Genomic DNA, 6,000 nt, shown 5'->3' on the forward strand with positions numbered 1-6,000 from the left:
AATGGAGGGGGCGCCCCTGCCCCCCTATATATAGGGGGTTCTGGGCACCCGGGGTCAAGTGGGGCGGGGCGCCCGGAGTCCCTTCCGGGCGCCCCAGGTTAGTATACCAGGGGTGCCCGCCCTTGGTTTTTGACTTCGGTTGTCCATTTTTTTTTTTTTAGGTTTAATTTTGAAAGAAATTTTTAAGTTAAAAATTTAAATTTAATTTTTAAGATAAATTTTTAAGTTAAAATGAATTTAAGTTGATTTTTTAAAATAAATTTTTAAGTAAAAAAATTTGAGTTTAATTTTTAAAATAATTTTTAAGTTAAAAAATTAAGTTTAATTTCTAAAATAATTTTAAGTTAAAAAAATAAGTTTAATTTTTAAAATAATTTTTAAGTTAAAAAAAATTAAGTTTAATTTTTAAAATAATTTTTAGGTTAAACAAATTATGTTTAATTTTAAAAATAATTTTTAAGAAAAAAATTAAGTTTAATTTTAAAATAATTTTTAAGTTGAAAAAATTAATTTTAATTTCTAAAATAATTTTTAAGTTAAAAAATTAAGTTTAATTTTTAAAATAATTTTTAGGTAAAACAAATTAAGTTTAATTTTAAAAATAATTTTAAATAAAAAATTTAGTTTAATTTTAAAATAATTTTTAAGTTAAAAAAATAAGTTTAATTTCTAAAATAATTTTTAAGTTAAAAAATTAAGTTTAATTTTTAAGTAAAAAATTTTTAAGTAAAAAATTTTAAGTTTAATTTTTAAAATAATTTTTAAGTAAAAAAATTAAGTTTAATTTTTAAAATAATTTTTAAGTTAAAAAAATTTAAGTTTAATTTTTTACAATAATTTTTAAGTTAAAAAAAAATTAAGTTTAATTTTTTTTAAAGTAAATTTTTAAGTAAAAAAATTGAGTTTAATTTTAAAATCATTTTAGAAAAATTAGGTTTAGTTTTAAAATAATTTTTAAGGTAAAAAAATTTTAATTTTTAAAATAAGTTTTTTAAGTTAAAGAAAAATTTAAGTTTAATTTTTAAAATAAATTTTTAAGTTAAAAAAATGAGTTTAATTTTAAAATCATTTTTAAGTTAAAAAAATTAGGTTTAATTTTAAAATAATTTTTAAGTTAAAAAAAATAATTTTTAAAATAAGTTTTTAAGTTAAAAAATTTAAGTTTAATATTTTTTAAAATATATATATATATATATATATATATATATATATATATATATATATATATATATATATATACCCTTGTAGTTATGAGTAGCTCTATAGCAGAGTTGCTCTACTCCTGATTTTACTAGTGTAGGGTATGGTTTCAGGTATGAACATTTATTATGTTTTATTGTAATATCTGCTATTTCCCTTATGAGACTATATACTGTTGGCACTCTCTATTTGGATATTATGTTCATGCACTATCTTTCCTTTACCCGTTGAGTCCCAGTACTCACCACCCCACAAAATGATTTTTCTTTCGCCAGGTAGCAGGTAGATGAATCAAGGATGCTTGGGAGAGTCCTGACTGTCGGTCCTACATCACATCCGAAGAATGCATCGAGTTTCGTTTATTCTTTACTCGTATTTTGGTATTTTGTATTTGATGTTATATTAATTCGATTATCTTTTGGAGTTATGATGTGGAGTTGAATTTTTTATTGTTGTGGTGTTGTATAAGGCCTAGCTGGCTAGTGTGTGTTGTTTTAATTCGTATGAGTTTTCTTTATCGTCTTTCCGCTGTGTTGGTTTATAGTACAGCCGAGTGGGTTGTTTAATATATATATATATATATATAACTGCGTGCTTGTGCTTATATCCAGCCGTGTGGGCTGTTGAATATGTTTGGATATTGATGTATATAGTTGTGTATGTATATATGCTTCATATTGTCACTGGTACAGGGGAGATGTTGCCGGATTTTCATCTAGTAGGGACTCCTCTGGGGGCGTGACAGTTTGCTCCCCGTGTCATCGTAAGTCCCTGTTTTAATATGTTTTCCTTTTCCTTCCTCTTATTCTTGCACCACTAGAATCATGGTTGTCGGAGAGCCGTCAAGCCCCCGGTATGAGCATGTAATCGACTCTTACCAGAGACACTAGGGATGAGTTGAGGGTCGAGTTCGGTGTTCCTCAAGATTATAGGATCTGAATACTGAGATTAGACCAGCATCCCTACTCACCTTCAGTGGCCTTCTTCGCCTTTTTTCACGGCCAACTGATCAAGGACCTTCGCTTTCCCATCCTCGAGTTCTTTCAGGATGCCTCTAAGTATTTCTACACCCCCTCCATCAGTTAGCTCATAATTCTTTCCAAATCCTTTGTGGGGTCATAATCATCTTCTACTTGTATCGAATTCCCTTAAGCCTAGTCATCTTCCACTACTTCTTCTACCGGAAGCGAATGAAGCTTGGGGTCTTCTACTTTATGGCTAGGCAGGGATGTCACTTCTTAGACAACTATCTCTCTTCCCATAAAGGTTGGAAGACTCGCTTCTTTTTCGTGAAGCCACCTAAGCCATTCACTTACCCGACCACTTGGCAAGTGGAGTTGCCAACCCTACTTCCCTTGGGGCGATATAAGCGTGAGTTTGCTTACATAGAAGCGGTCAAGATGCTGACTAACTTACACTTTGATGTGAATAAATTGATGGACGAGGGTCTGCTTTACCGTAACCGACTGAGTCTAAACATCACCAATTACTCAAAAAGTTGATTTTTTTTTTTCTTTTTTTTCCACTGTGATAACTAACTGACGTTTCACTACAACAAATTTGACTCTCTGTAGTGCATAATTATTCTATTTACAGTACACATCCATACACCACACAACTGCAAGTTGTTGAAAGTTATAAGATATTGATAATGCACGTCGCATGCTACAATTAAGAGCATTCGTGGTGCCTCCATAATTAAGAGCATTCACGGCATGCACCGCGCGGTGTAGTTAGAAGCATTCGTGCCATGCACTATAGTTAAGAGCATTCATAGCGCGCTGCAATTAGGTGTGATGTTAACCATATATAATTATTATTAATATTTATTTAAAATATATAATCTAAATTTAAAATTTAAACATTATTAAAATTCATTCATTACTTAATATAGAAATAAAAAATTTCAAAAATACATTCAAAATGTGAATATGTCATTGATCCTGTCCGAAAGTCAAAGAGAAGGAAAGCTAGGGATGTGGCGCTCATGCTGACCTCCTGTGGGCTCCGCATGGACCTGCAATACAGACTACGTTAGTGTCGAGCTAGGAAAGGGGTCCCCAGCGTAGGCCCTCCGTCGCTCAAGTTAGTCACCGGCAATGAAGAATGAAGCGGAGCAACAAGAAGACCGTAGCATAAACAGTGAATATCGCATACTTCCGTCGATGCTTGGACCCCCCCCCCCCCTTTATATAGAGTTTCGGTAGTTCGCGTGCATGCTTCCCAAAGTGAGCACACTTTCCAAAGATTTTCCTGAAAAGACTTGTCAGTAAAGTGTCCCTGATACAGTACCTTAACAGACCGTGCATATCTCTGAAGTAACAGTGGAAGCTTACACCATACGATCTTCTGGCAGCCCATGCTCGATGTTAGCGGCACCAACTCCCAAAAAGATATCACTAGATATCATCAGGACAGTCCTGTTAGGCCGAGCAGATTAACTGCTCGGCCTGAACTCCGCTGCCCTGGTGCCTCGTCTGTTCGGCCAGAACCTCGCTGTTCCTTATTGTGTCTACTCGATCAAAGGTCCACTTTGTTATTGCTGAAGCCTACTGCCAGGCCGAGTGGGGCTAACCACTCAGCCGAAGCCTATTGCCAGACTGAGTGGGGTAGCCGCTCGACCGAAATTGAACTATGCACACATTAAGCTCTGTTGTTTGGCCGAGCAGGGTAGCCGCTCGACTCGGCTTCTGCACATTGTCTCCCTTGAACGTCAGTTGTTTGATTGCTCCTCGTGTTGAAGGCGATGGCGAGTCGGTGCCTTCTCCCCGGTCGGGGCATACTTCACTAGATCGACCGATGTCATCTACGTGTTGACCGTCTTGACTTTGACCTCCTTTGACCTCCACTGTGGTAGCGGGGTGGGGCCCTTCATCATCACCGCATCACAAGCCTCCCCCTCAAGTCTAGTCGTAGGAGGCGGTAAGTCCGATTAGAGTCATTGACTCATCGTCGAGATGAGTAATCGGGCTCAACTGTTGGATCTCAACACCGAAGATCAATATACCCATATTTCTCTTAAATAAAAATATCCAACAATTTTAAGACAATATTACGATTATGGTGACCATGGGTCCCACTCCTACTAGAGAGAAATTAGAGAAATTCTTCATAATTATCTTCAATCGATGACAGTAAAAGACACGGTATCACTTAAAAAAATGTATCATTTAATGTTACTATCAAAAGATGTCCTAGCGCATCTAAAAGTAAACCTCAAGTAATGTGATAGTTACTCGCAAGGAAGAATATAATTTTCCTATGTGAGAACCATACCTTAAAAGGATGGACAACAAAATTATACCATGGGTTTAATGATGGTCAAGGATTTGTGGGGGTCATTTGACTAAAGTCACAAAGTTGAGGATAGTAAGTTTAAATTATCCAAAAAGAGAGCTAATGAAGGTCTTCAAATAGAAGATCAAGCTCACTTAGTAAAAATCTAGACTCGAGTCTAACTCAATAAAACCTAAGTAGAGGTCAAAATAGATGAGTTAGAAGGATTGCATTACGTGTGTCGCAAGTGACTAAGAATTGAGTCAAGTGTCTCATGAAGAATAAATGCAATCTTGGTCAACACTCCAATCAAACGACTACAGCTCTGGCTTGATAAGATTTGAAGACCAAGGGATGTATACTTCTTAAGTCGAGTATCTCTCGAAATGTAATACAATCTTGGTTAGCACTCCAATCAGACAACTACAGCTTTGGCTCAATGAGATTGGAAGACAAGGGATGTATACTTCTTCAGTCGAGTATCTCCCAAAGAGTAATACAATCTTGGTTAGTACTCCAATCAGACAACCACATCTTTGGCTCGATAAGATTGAAAGACCAAGGGATGTATGTTTCTTGAGTCGAGTATCTCTCAAAGAGTAGTATAATCCTGATCAGCACTCTAATTAAACGAACGCAGTTTGGCTCGTTGAGATTGGAAAACCAAGGGTTGTATGCTTCTTCAGTCGAGTATCTCTCGAAGAGTAATACAATCCTGGTTAGCACTCCAATCAAACGACCACAGCTTTGGCTCGATGAGATTAGAAGACCAAGGGATACATACTTCTTGAGTCGAGTATCTCTCAAAGAGTAATACAATCTTAGTCAGCACTCCAATCAGATGACCGTAGTTTGGCTCGATGAGATTGGAAACCAAGGGATGTATGCTTCTTGAGTTGAGTATCTCTAAGAGTAATACAATTCTAGTTAACGCTCCAATTAGACGATCATAGCTCTAGCTGAGTGAAATTGGAAGATAAAGTGATGCAATAAGTGTAATCGTGATCATCATCTTGATTAAACAACCACAGTTTTAACTCGGTGAAACCAGAAGATTGGAGTTATGGAGACTTGCTTTTAAGAAAGATTAATGCCCTTAAAGTTTTTTATAAAATACTAGAAATGTGATTGGAAAAATCAACTAAGCAAGATCATTCATGGTGATTGAGGGAGAGAATGCATATTATTGCTCAAGGATTATTTCTCAAGGAAGAGCAACATTCCAATAATTAACTATATCACATTCACCTCAATTCAATAATAGTGGTTTAAGCATTGAAGAGATGATAAAAACTATGTTGATAAGTTTTGGGTTTATCCTAAAAATTGTGAGAGAAATTATCCTCTCGGTAAACCATAAGTCTTATTGAGATAGAAATAAAAAATCTCTTTAAGGCTTTGAAAGGTCACGAACCTTCTAATGTGACGGTTAACCACTATGCCAATATATATGATACATTAAGGTATCTAAGAAATTATGAGAATGACACTAGTGTAAAATATTAACTTTTGAAATAACTTAAT

Source organism: Zingiber officinale, chromosome 10B (assembly GCF_018446385.1).
Source record: "Zingiber officinale cultivar Zhangliang chromosome 10B, Zo_v1.1, whole genome shotgun sequence".
In the NCBI taxonomy this organism is placed as follows: domain Eukaryota; kingdom Viridiplantae; phylum Streptophyta; class Magnoliopsida; order Zingiberales; family Zingiberaceae; genus Zingiber; species Zingiber officinale.